Source organism: Diadema antillarum, unplaced genomic scaffold, assembly GCF_040938485.1.
Source record: "Diadema antillarum isolate AM-2024a unplaced genomic scaffold, OU_Dant_1.0 scf00000151, whole genome shotgun sequence".
Lineage (NCBI taxonomy): Eukaryota > Metazoa > Echinodermata > Echinoidea > Diadematoida > Diadematidae > Diadema > Diadema antillarum.
Window position 1 is genome coordinate 3,373,660 of NW_027271040.1, and position 13,692 is coordinate 3,387,351.

At 38.3% G+C, this 13,692-nt stretch overlaps 1 protein-coding gene across 1 annotated transcript in view; it reads left to right on the forward strand.

Annotated features, from left to right (window-relative positions):
• Window positions 1–5,357: 5,357 nt before the first annotated feature.
• The window catches only part of LOC139721918 (protein GUCD1-like), a 37,579-nt gene continuing 29,244 nt past the window's right edge, over window positions 5,358–13,692 (forward strand). The window contains exon 1 of the mRNA XM_071633245.1: window positions 5,358–5,669. The gene's annotated coding sequence lies outside the window, so the exon portion shown is untranslated. The remainder of the gene's footprint in view (window positions 5,670–13,692) is intronic.

Below are 13,692 nucleotides of genomic sequence, written 5' to 3' on the forward strand. Positions count from 1 at the left end.
ATAGAACATTCTTTAAACAAAACAAAAATGATATGCATCTGATTTGGAACTATATAGGTAAATGATATGTTTCTCTGCCATGACCTCAGCCGGGCCCTCTCTTCCTTTCATTTTTTTCCTCCGGCTTTGATGTGAAAGAGGAAACTGGGCTATGACACTCCACAAGCTGATATGATGACAGCTATATAGAATTAAGGTTTCTGACTGCACCCATTGAGATTAACACAAGTTATAGCACTGAAATCTCCACTGATATCTTAAGAGTCAAAATCGCCTTCAGTGTGTTGGGAGGGACCTATTACGTAAAGAGCTTGATATATTATAAGTCTCAGCAAGACTTCGAGGCCACTCTCAAATTTGAGTTGTTTCGTTTCGCTTTTGTTTTGTCACGCGGCCTACCTACGGATCGCATCCCTAAACGGTAGCGCTCTTCAATATACTTCAAAATGTGTGAATTGACCGCTAAAAAACTCCTGAATTCAGTAGATAGCATAGCTACATTTTACGTGTTTTAAATTACTTAACGTTACTCATACTGATTAAGACTTTCATATTGGTGATTGTAATCCTCAACTCACACTTTGGAACTACATGTATTATAAAACCTAAAACGAAATTGAACAAAAGGAAAATGTGTACTTTAACAGGTGTCGGGAGCATGGATCTGTTTAGAGGTCACCGAGAGCCTCGGGGCATGGAATGGAGACGTCACAGATTTAAATCACGTACAATGTATATTCTTACAGAATAGGATAACAAGGTATATGTATTATCAAATAAAAGAAACAAAAATTCAAAACTGAAGTTTCTAGTTGTTGCGTCTTAAGCGCATTTACTGATCATTTTATTTGGAAATGATTATAGTACACTATCAAAATATATAAAGGAAAAATTAGGAACTTACTGCCAGATTTTAATCAAAATGGCATATAGGCCCTATATTATTCACACACACACACACACACACACACACACACACACGAACAAAAAATACACCTATATCACATGAGGGAAGTTGAGAAAAGGTATATTAGAATGGTATATAGGCCTATAAAATTTGCAGACTCCGGTACATTTTGTGTAAAAAATGTCTTGTGAATGTTGTATTCTACTCTCATCCTCTCCTATTTCTCTACTGCAATTTGGTATGAGCAAACACACCAAAAGTCACAATGTCAGTTGCGCCTCAAAACAACAACAACAACAACAAAACAAACAAACAAACAAACAATTTGTCTTCAAAATAAAATTGTTCGATTAATAGTTGGTATATCAGGCCTACATCCCCTATGTAATATTGAATAATATTATCATTGACAAGGCTTATAATGACAATCCATGATACTCGTATACTAATTTTTCAATAAGGTGTACACCATCCTGTTTTAGAGACAGTTTCCGAGTCAATAAGAGCTTTCAAAATACAGCACATCATCGACTTGTCTACATCATGCACCTTGTTATACCAGTGTAATATTATTTTTACAGGAACAAAACTGTGGAACTCACCACTGCCTCAGCCTGTATATGACCAGTGTCTCATCTATTAACGTACTGATTTAATGCAGATTTAGCTGTTATGAATGCACTGGATAGAAAGTAAGATTTGCCGGAATTGTTGATCCAGGGTTGATAAACGAGTATACTGTATACAATGCAGTACATAATATACATTATTCTTTTTCTTTCGTTCTTTAAAGTTTGTGAAACTGTTTACCCCACTTATATGTTCTTCTGTGTGTGTGTGTGTGTGTGTGTGTGTGTGTGTGTGTGTGTGTTTGTGTATTTATGTGTTTTGGCACCGTTTTGGCACATAATTTTTGTATAAATTTTATTAAAACCGTTCTATTGATAGTCAGGGATTCCCAACTTAAAGGATCTTGAATAGTGTAACTTCTCGGGACATCACAATAATGTTTTATCAAAATTAATCTATTGTATCTATCTTTTCATCAATGGAAGCATATCCTTTCGATTGATATGATCTGAATGGAATGAATGTATTTGAAATCTTAAAGTGATTTATGCCAGCATTGCAAGAACGAAATTTTATGACATGAGAATTATGTAGGCCTACCCATCTTTTATGTTTTTAAGTTTTACAGGGCCTACATGAAACACGACACTCACTTCTTAAATATATTTTTTCTTCTTCTTTTTCCTTTTCACTTCATGGAACGGGACCGAGGCATTGTCTTGAATGAACTTTGAATATAAGAAAGGAGGAAAAAGAAACAGTTAGATTCACGAGTAAATTACGCATGTTTCGTACGCTTAGAAAGGTATGATCTGCCCAAAACGGTTGACTGTGCATGGTCAATGACCCTTAATTCTATACTAAATATTCTTTGATCGGACACTTGCCTTGAAAGTGTAGGCCTACTAAATATTAAATTTGTCGCCCTCTAGGGCCGACAACGCGTCGACTCATGTGTAGTGCATTTTACAATGCAGAGCCGAAGTATGGAAGGCCATAGCTGCCATTAACGGGTACTGCTTGACGTATGAAAGAAAGCATACGTCACTATTTTTTTAAGCATACTGTTACGACCAAAATCACATTGAGAATGATCGCACTAAAGAACCAATAAACTAATTTTCAGGTGATTCATAAATAGTGATATTTTGGGTGCAGACGCTGATTACAATAGATACAATCATAAATCGGTACAATGTTAGTATAATCACTTACATGTGTAGCGGCGCCATGCACACCAGCCTTTACATTTACGTCCACACGTTTTTCGCATTTTGCGCCTAGCGCAATTAAAAATGTTGTCATTCACGTCCACATTTTGCCCATGTGGTCGGCATAGGTTTCATTTATACAGCGGGGCAAGCATTTCCTGATTGGCCTAGCTGTTTGTGTTTGGATCCCTTTCATGTTACGTCGGATCCCTAGGGCTGTTATTGGTTCATGTTTTAATTTTGATTTTTTTTATTCGCCGGAAGTTTGGCACCTCCTATACTTTCTGTTTTAGCTCAATATCACACGTTTGTTCAGTCGCCGTTTCCCAAGGGAAACGCACGTGTTTGCCGTGGTTCTCCCATAGTAACCGGTTTAGATCTGTTTTCCAAGTAGATCTAATTTCTGCCTCAATAAAATGGCTAGACCTTACCCTACTTGGAAGAACTTTGGACTCACTTAGGATTATTTGAGATCTTATCTTGTGAACAGGGAGTACACTTGTGAGTTGTGATTAGATTTTAAATTTAAGCCGGTAATCAATCGGTGATTAGTGAACTTCGCTATTTAGTAGGCCTAGATTGAGAAATTTCAGACATTTATTGCGATCTGTCTTGAACACCCGTGTACGCAAATGTATGCCTGCATTTTTTATTTACCTTGTAGATTGTCTACGAGTGTTGTGATCATACTTTAAGCCTTTGGTGCGGATATCCCTTATTACTAAAACAAAGGAAATAAAGGAAAGGATTGTGCAATTTGTTATTCTTTTCTGGGGTTCCATTTAGCCTAATTCGCAATTGTCAGTTTAACTTTGAGTAGATTTACGTAAACACAAACAACTTCTCTCCGGAACAGTCAAAGGTCCTACGGTGGAAAACCCTATACTTCTACCCTCTCAAGCACACTACATAATTTTCCTTTCATTCAACATCATTATATTTTCCTAAACATGCATTACAGTCAAATGTAAAATTATAAAGTCCATGTACAGTGTAATCCCCCTTGAAATGTCTACAGATGATGTTCAATGCACAGATGAATGATCCTCAATGCGCCGATGACATGATCCCTCGAACGTAAATCAATGGGCCCAGGTTACTATATCATAAGCCAAGATGTAAATCCAAAGTATAAATCCACAGCGACACGTGTAATCCAGACGTAATGACGACCGCATCAATTCGATGCATGAATGATAATCTAGCAAGTAATATCCAGCGAGGAATCCAGCCCGTCACAGCTTTAATGTGGCAATGCCCATAGACTTGAAAATGGAGTCGGGCACCAACTTAGGCACATCAGTTCTCTGCAGACAATAATGTCTCCCAGGTCTTATCTCCACAAATATATAGCATGTCAGCAAGTAACACAGGACTGACTTTAAACAAGTAGCTTCAGAGCCAGAAGTAGACGTAACTCTCGGACCAGAAATGTTGGGTACTCTGCCTACTTCAGAATGTATGTGGCTTATATAGGTCCATTCACCCCTTCTTGAATGTTCTGTAATTCTCTCCAACCTGAGCTACTGTGCATTCAAGAGCATTTCAGAGCCATCAAGAAACCCTAGCTGACTCATTGTCTAGTTATGTGCATTGCATCCTACCTAAAAATAACTACCAATCACACTGGGCTACAAGGACAGTGTATATATTTCACATTCATCATGTTCATACTTATGGACAGAAAATTAATGTGGCACACAGAGGGTTACAATAACTGGCCAATCAGAGCTCTTGGTTTGTGTGTGCAAGCGAACATATGCATACATCACCTCAGAGCATACGCTTGCTACTATATGTATGCACAGTTATTAGTTGACCTATACGAAATTGTTCAATCAGAAATCCTGCTACAATACAATCTCAAAATCATGTAAGTCAATGGTGCGTGCGGTTGGTTGGTGATGTTCTGGTCAACTTGACACCAAAACAGCTCGTCCCCAGCGTTACTATAGAGACAACTCATGCTTACAACGTACACCCGAGGTGACTCGTCTCGTCGTCTTCTTGGTTTTGTTTCGTTTTTGTTTTCTGATCTTTTACTGGAGTTTTGATATTTCTTAGGCTATTGATATCAAATATTCAAAATATACATTAATTCTTAAAAGAAGTAGTAATCATTCGTCATCTCGGAATCATTTTGAAAACAAATTACTTAGATATACATTTATTCTTCCTACCTGTCACATTACGATAACGATGACTAACAGCCGGCTTCGAGACGATGAAAGACGCCATGTGATTTGACAAGCAACCGCAAGAACGATTTTCAAGCGGTACTGAGCATGTACGCATGCTAAAAGATGAACAAGTTTCATAAGCGTGCTGAACTAGCAAAATAACATTAGCATGCTTAAGTGAGCATAAGTATGCATAACTGAGGGCTCTGATTGGTCAATTAGCTGGTATATATGTAAAAAAAAAAAATGACATGCTTTCGGAGCATAGTCAAGTAGTTCGCGTTAATGGCAAGTATGGCCTTCCATATAAAAAATCATTTACATACACTAGCACCCATGTATCACCACTCAACTATCGGCGCGTTGCTTTATCATTTTGGTGAGGTACAGTACACAGCTAGGTACACGTGTGTACGTGCGCGCGCGTGCCCGTCAGACCTGCACGAACAGCTGATGTAGACATGGACAATGAGTGACTGTTCCTCTTGCAAGGAAGGCCTCGTTTACCTGATAAACTAAATGAAGAGCCGAATGGAACTCTAGAGTCTAGTCCACCTAGCCCGAGGAATTTGTCACAATTTGTCATCCTGAAGTTTCTAGCTGATACAAGGGCCTCGTTTTGTGCGCCACGCAATTTTCATCTTATTTGGACGCTCCTGCTCCCGCTAGGCAACGGCTTGAGAGCGAGCGGGCTTGAGAGGCTGTGCACCTGCTGCTACTCCACTGCGCTAACAACACTGTCAACAGATCAAGCGCGGCCAGCTAGCGCGGGCTGGACTCGGCTACTGCGTCGTATTGACGGTGAGAGCACGTGATCTCTTCTTGGTTTGGGCATAGAAGTTTAGTTATGCTTTTTTTTCGTGATGTCAGCATTTGTTTGTTCGCAAAATAACTTCAAAAGTTTGAGTGGATTTGGATAAAACATACAGGATAGTTGGCGCTAGTGTACTTTCGCACCTGTTTGTCAAATGATCTCCAAAAAGCACAAACTCAGCTCACCCTTGTTTCTACTTTAGTTAGACAGAAAGATTCGTCTGTCCAGATGAGTCTTTTATTCTTTAGACGTTATCGCTCTCCTCATAGGAGGGGATCTGGATCCGTGAAACCAGACGCAGTCTCCCGAACATATCCCCGATACCAATGACCAGATACAGACCGATCTTTCGGTCAACCTATGTGAAATGAATTAATTTAGACTCTCTCTCTCTCTAGAGGTCTATTTTTTTACTTTCATCTTGCTTTTAGTCTCCAAAGTCGACTAGACGTGAAGTTCACACTTTTAATATTTACAAATGTCGTAGACGTAGTCCGACCAGATGCTGTGCGAGCTATTTATACAGTGACTGGGCTGTGTATAGTTACAAACATAAAAAATAATGGAAAATCTCGAAATCACTGACACTGATCAGTTGGTTCATGGACCTATTTGTAATGACAATGTAACAAGGACATTCATCGTATCGCTAATTAATTCATGCACCTGTACATCTCAAAAGCCCCACATGGCCACAAAGACATTTTTACAGGGCTGCCAACTCTCACGCATTGAGCGTGAGACTCGCTCATTTTGGTCCTTTCTCACTCTAAAACTTTATTTCATATGCATTTCTATTGATCTCACTCATTTTGACTCCTAAATTATAGCATTGGCCTACAGTATCCGTCACAATAAAGTTTCACTTCTAACGTTAGCTAACGGAGATTATCGTTAGCTAACGTTAGCTAACGGAGCCGCCGGGAAGTCAGCTAACGTTAGCTATCGATAACTAACGTTAGCTGACTAACGTTAGCTATCGATAGCTAACGTTAGCTATCGATATCAACTAACGTTTGCTCATAATGTAGGAGTAGTGAGGGCTAACGTTAGACGGAGAATTTCGTCTGTTCGTAGTTTTATTTTACTGTTCAGTATTACGGTCCTCCTCCGAGCTCCGGAGATCGAGACACACGGAAGGCCGACATAATTTACAACGCTGCGTAGCGGGATGCACCACTGTCCCTACACTGACTATACGGACGTGATAGATCGGCAAAATTAATCTTATTACATTGTATGTATTATCTCATAAACACATCGGCAATCACGCTCACCGACTGCTCGAAAAAGCGAAGATTTGGGTGTAGTTTTCATGGAAAACACAGCTACCAGCTCGCGCTCGTCGACACTGTTTGCAAACTCACGATGCATACAGCTAGCTAGATACAGTACAATAAATCGTACACTCAACGATCTATCTTGACAGTGAAATGTTCATAATGTATAACGTGTTGAGTGCAGGAAATCCCCTTCCCACATACTTCCACCTACCTGTACCAAGTACTAGCTCTGCCAACAGCATGTGTGTGTCGTGTAGTCACGCGCACGTGCGGCGCTTCTGAACTAGTAGCTGATTACGGGCGAATCGGTTTCCGTGCTAGAGCATCCCACCTGTTGTACAATGTACTTAGCCTTCAGTTTGTATCATTATGTAATTTGGAGGGGGTTCCGTGAAGCCAGACGTACCAGTGATGCCCACGGAAAATATCCCCAACGATAATAATACTGATACAATGTCAATGTATTTCGGTAGCCAAGCGACCTCCGTGATATAAAGTAGCGTTCCGTGTACTGAAAAACATTATCAACGTTTGTATAGGACTAATTTTTTTCCCATAATCTGTTATTGATTCCATATTCAAAACAATTTCACAACAAATCAAATCACATGTATTACAAAATCCACGATTTAGCATGACATAATTATAATGAAATCAAACCAAGCTGTACTTTCAGCAGAAACAGTACATTCGTAAAGAATGTACAATGCACCAGAGAAAGAAAACATCATACACTGCTTACTTACTTTCGTTAAAATCAAATCGAACTGTACTTTCAGCATGACAGTACAATGTTAGGCCTAATGTTACTGTTAGAACTAATGTGAGGCCTAACCGATACTTGGGGTGAAAAGCGGCGGTTCGCCGGGCAGACCGATCGAGTGTATCGCCATTTTATTAGGTGATCCGAGTATTTAATTTTTTTTTGGACATTTCCCTGTCTTTTTTTTTATTTCGATGTCGTTTCCGATCTTCATTGTGAGATCGGCAAGCATTTATGTTTAGCTAAGGCATTTTTTTTTCTCTCTCTCTGCTGAGAAGATATCGAAGCGTGGATGAGCGTCGGTCCCGTAATTTTGAAATGAATTCTATACCTCTCAATGTGCACCAACACTTTATTTTTTTCTCTCTTTACGATCGCCAAGCTATTAAAAGTGTTTATACTGAGTATTTACAGGACATTATTTGCAGGTTTTCCGAAGAAATATAATTATAACAGTATGACATTTATTATGCGCGCGGGTACCGGGTGTAACTTGACAGTAAACGTGCCTAGCATGTTCAATACGCTGTTAATCTTGCAGTTTATTTATATGCTACGGTAGAATGACTGAATATTATAAAGACTCACTTTTAATTGCAAATAGTTATGTTTATACCTATACCGAGAAAAAAAAAACTTTCATTTTCCTTTTTCTATTAAACAGTAAACGGCATGTATGAAATACAAAAACCAAATCAGCTAACGTTAGAGAGACAAAACTACATGTCTACCGGGTAGCCAGCGAGTTTTTCTCTGTGTAGGCCGAATTCAGTGGGTTTTATTCTGCAATTGCATTCGCTACGAGGTTTTGGTATCATACATTAAAGTAGAAAAATAACAAAATTCAAATGTTGATAGTTGTAAAATATTTCATTATGCATGCTACATATTGTACATGCAATTGACACGCTTCATCGTGGATGCTTGAGACTGGAGAATACGGTTGTGTTGCCATTATTTTCGATTCTATAAGTTCCGTGCACATCGCGTTCGATACGCGGATGAAGTGCAAAGATTGTGAACATTGGTCTTAGATTGATATTTGTACTTACTTATAACTCCACACGTTCAAACCTTCATCGACATAATGATTCATTATAGCATCACTTTAATTTCATTTTGTCTTCTTCTCTTAAACTCAGTTAATGGCAATGCCATGTAAGAAAAGCAAAAACTAACGTTAGCTAACGTTAGCTAACGTTATTCTCTACTCTCAGGCAGTTCTGCACTAACGTTAGCAAACGTTAATTTTGATACTGAAGCATGTCAATTCGTTCTAGAGCATATACATAATGAAATATTCTTACAAGTATCAACATTCGCATTTTGCGATTTTGTCTACTTCTATGCATGATACCAAAACATTTTGAAGCAAATGTAATTGCAGAATACAGACCATTGATACCAAAGAGAAAATTCGCTGGGTATCCGGTAGAGACGTGCAGTTCTGGTCCCACTAATCTAACGTTAGCTAACTAACGTTAGCCATTGTGGTTTTTGTTTTTCATACATGCAATTAACTATGTTTAAGAGAAAAGGCAAAATGAAATTAAAGGGATCGTAATATTCTCTTAATGAACGTTTGAACGTGAGTAATTTATATTTGTGTACAAAATTAATATAAGACCAAAGTTCACAATCTTTACGCTTCATCTTCGTGTCCAACACGATATTCACGGAACCTCGCAAAAATTATGGCAACTCAATCCGTATTCTCTACTCTCAAGCACTATAACGTTAGCTAATGTTAACGTTATACTGAAGCGTGCCAACTTGTTCTATGAGAGCACGCAAAATGAAATATTTTTACAAGTACCAAAATTGGCATTTTGCGATTTTTGTTTACTTTTATGCATGCTGTTATAGAACAAGTTGACACGCATCAGTATAGCTAACGTTAGTGCTTGAGAGTAGAGAGTATACGAGGTGAGTTGCCATTATTTTTGCGAGGTTCCATGAATATCGTGTTGGACACGAAAATGAAGCGTAAAGATTGTGAACTTTGGTCTTATATTTGTACACACATAATCAGCATCCCTTTTAATTTCATATTGCCTTTTCTCCTAAACATAGAAAAACGTATGATAAACAAAAACCACAATAGCTAACGTTATAGCTATAAACGTTAGATTAGTGAGACAGAACTGCATGCACGTCTACCGGGTACCCAGTGAATTTTCTCTGTGTTATCAATGGTCTGTATTCTGTAACTACATTCGCTTCACAATATCATGCATAAAAGTAGACAAAACAAGATTTCGTGAATATCGTGTTGAATACGAGATGACTTAAGCGTAAAGATTGTGAACTTTGGTCTGATTTTTGTATGCACATGTAACCAACACACGTTTAGCATCACTTTAATTTCCTTTGGCCTTTTATAGTTAATGGCATGTATAAAAAAAACAACAACATTAGCTAACGTTAGCTAACGTTAAAGAGACAGAACTGCATTGTCTGTACCGGGTATACAGCGAGTCTTGTTGTTATATTGGTTTTATTCTGCAATTACATTCGCTTTACGAGGTTTTGGTTTAAGGCATAAAAGTAGACAAAATCGCAAAATGCCAACGATGATACTTGTAAAAATCATTTTGTTACTGTGCATGCTCAGAAGAAGTTGACACGCTTCAATGTTATAGGGATATGACATGAGAGAATACGGGGTCTGTTGCCGTTATAATTTTTGCGAGGTCTCGTGAATACGCTGTATCATGCTGGTTACGAAGATGAAGAGTAAACATTGTGGTTTTTTGGTCTGGAGTATACCATATTAAAAAAAAAAACAACAACTTAGGCACGTTCAAAAGTTCATTCACACTAACAGAATTATATATTAGCATCACTTTCATTTCATTACGCCTTTTTTTTTTCTTAAGCATAATGACATGTATGGAAAACAAAAACCACAATAGATAACGTTTGTAGCTAACGTTAAAGTAGAGAGACAGAACTGAGTGTCTGTCCCGGTTACAGGTTGTTTCGGCAAATTTAAAAGAAGGTTAATAAGGACATGCTTACCGAAACGTTGAGATAGAGAAGGTTCTATTCAGGACCAATCTCCTATCCACGAAAGAATTCAAGGCGTCCCTTGAAACCATCCGCCTGTAAAAGATTAAGACCTCATTGTCTCCGATCACGCAATGATGATGCCACTTCGAGATGCACGATGAAGACAATTTGAATCGCGGCGATCGTTTGTTGACGAACAATAAAAACCTCGGCAAGCGGGAGGGGCAACGAACAAAGGATTGTCTTAATGACTTGCTATAGAGCTTCTCAATGGCAGGAAGAGAGTGTGACAATGGATGCCACCTGTTACGATCCAGGGATGATGAACATGGGATGTAAGTTTTTAGAACGTATATATGCTTATAGTATATAGCAAAGTGAGATACACATTATAGAGAGAATGAAACGTTACCGTTTTTATCGGTAATCGGTAATGATAGACATCATTGAGACTACAGTCATGTTGATATATAACAGTATATATATATATATATATATATATATATATATATATATATATATAATGAGCAAATATTTTCACTCGGATGTTTTATATATATATATTCATAATTAATCTTGCGTGGTCTAATATGAATACTCTTCAGTTTAGAAAACCAAGAGAAAGTTACAATGTATTAAGACAGTCATAAGTAAGTTGGCGCATCGACACGTAAACCTTTTCAGCTTATTCTAGATGTTGGTGACACAACATTTGCTCCTGCAACAGTTGCGCCGGATTATGTTAAGACTGTAGGGCTTTAGATTTAATTTTGATATGATTTGGATTGGGGTTAGGGTTATGTTTGTAGGTAGAATTTTGATTGGATTAGTTTAAGTTATTTCATGGGAATTAATGATAACAGTAGGCCTAATAAAATATACTGAGATGGATTTTCATCTTTATCTGTTGAATAACGCGAGCGTGAGCGAACAGATTACAATTTACAACGAGTATAATTTCTGTCTGTCCATAGTTCATTTCCAGAAATGAGGTATCAAGTCCTGTAACCCATACCTATACAATTGTACTTTCGAAGCAAAATCTAGTTCGTATAGTTGTCAAGGACCTGTGTGAGGAATGTGCTTTCAATCCGTCTTTTGTCGTGTGTTTTTGTCGAAAATGCTAAACCATTATCGTTGATCGGGCATGCGAGAAAATTCTCCTTTGAAACCGGCAGGCTTTTGTTGTTGTTTTTGTTTCTTGTATACAAGGACTTTGGTTTTGTTTCTGTTAAAGTCCGAACGTAATTAGCTGGCCCAGTTGATGCAGGGAGTTACCAGCTATAAAATGTGACTCTTTTGAAATCGGCAGACCTTTAATCAATGTGCAAGATTTAGCGTCTTCTTTTAATGGAAATCCAAGGAGGTAGGCCTTTATCACGGCTCGCAACTAAGATTTTTGACTTTGGATGATCTTGGTACGCGATATCAGCGTTGATTGACAAGGAAAGACACCTTTGAATCTCGCCAAATCATGCCAATACATGCAGTAATTAAATGAATTACAAGAAAGGCAATACGGAAATACATTGTACATTTAAGTTTGATTTCTGCTGTGCTTGTTCATTTAAAAAGTAATTGAACATCACGACAAACTACATGTAAATGTTTATGAATTTAAGAAAAGACATGAAGACAATACAACTTTGCCAAACTAATATTGAAACTACCTCCCTGTTTTGACATTCCGCGCGCCTTATATTCTCGCTGATGAACATGTCTAAAAGCGTCGTCCCCCCCCCCCTTGAATATCACGAAAAGATTTAGAGTTTCATCGTTTATCACACGCACAACATTGATGGTTCAATCTCGTGTTTTTGCAAGCGTTGCGGAGATGAAGCGAAGAAATGCGTTATCACAGTCATAATGTACATTACACTGCATATTTTTGTTATACCTATCATGATGAAGAAAGAAGATTGCACTGTTATTTATTGACCCACCCCCCCCCCCCACACACACTCACACGTCCACATTGTTTACACGTTACCCCAAATATAACGTTTTATATTTTAAAGACATGGCCACCTCTGCTATATTGTCTATGCTGTTTATAACTCTGACCAGCTGATGTGGCGAGACTGTCTTTGCAGAGCAATAATTCTGATGCGGCGAGACTACGAACAGTAGACGCGAGCGAAGCATGCTGATCCACTTTCACTGTTCGTACTTCGTAGTCTCGCCGCATCAGACGTGTGGCTCAGCAAAGATAAGTCTCGCCGTATTAGATGTACATAGCGTAGCAGCAAATAATAGCTGCATCCTCCGCCTATAGGCCACTTCTCGTTGAGTTTACTAGTATTACACAGGCGCAACGTGTGGAAAAAAAATAATCATCGTACGAACGACGGATGATGCACATCCGCAAAAGTAGTTACTGTCTGAACAAAAAGAATTTTCTGCGCTCCAAAAAGACATTTCAGAGTCGAAAGAGTCATAACTACCTGCATTAACTGGGCCAGCTAATTACGTTCGGACGTTAAAAGAAACAAAACAAAAGCCCTTGCACAAAAAAGGTCTGCCGATTTCAAAGGAGAATTTTCACGCATCGCTTCAACATCGGACAATGGTCCAGCATAGACAAAAAATAGCAGAAGTCGGACTGAAAGAGACATCCTCACACAGGTCTTTGACAACTAGATTTTGCTTCGAAAGTAAGGCATGAGTTACATGACTTGATAGCTCATTTCTGGATTATGAAGAGACAGAAATTATACTAGCTCAAGTAACTGCAATTCGTTTTCCAACGCTCGCGTGATTTAACAGATACGAAATATCCATTCACCATCTGATTATTTGCTACGTCTCCACTTAAAAAAAGTATACAACATGTACATTAAGGTATATTCTGTATAAGTTAGAAAGGTTTACTGTCGACGCGGAAACTTACTTTTAACTGTCTTACTTTCAATCTTCTTTATATTTATACCATTTCAAAACTTAAAGTAAACT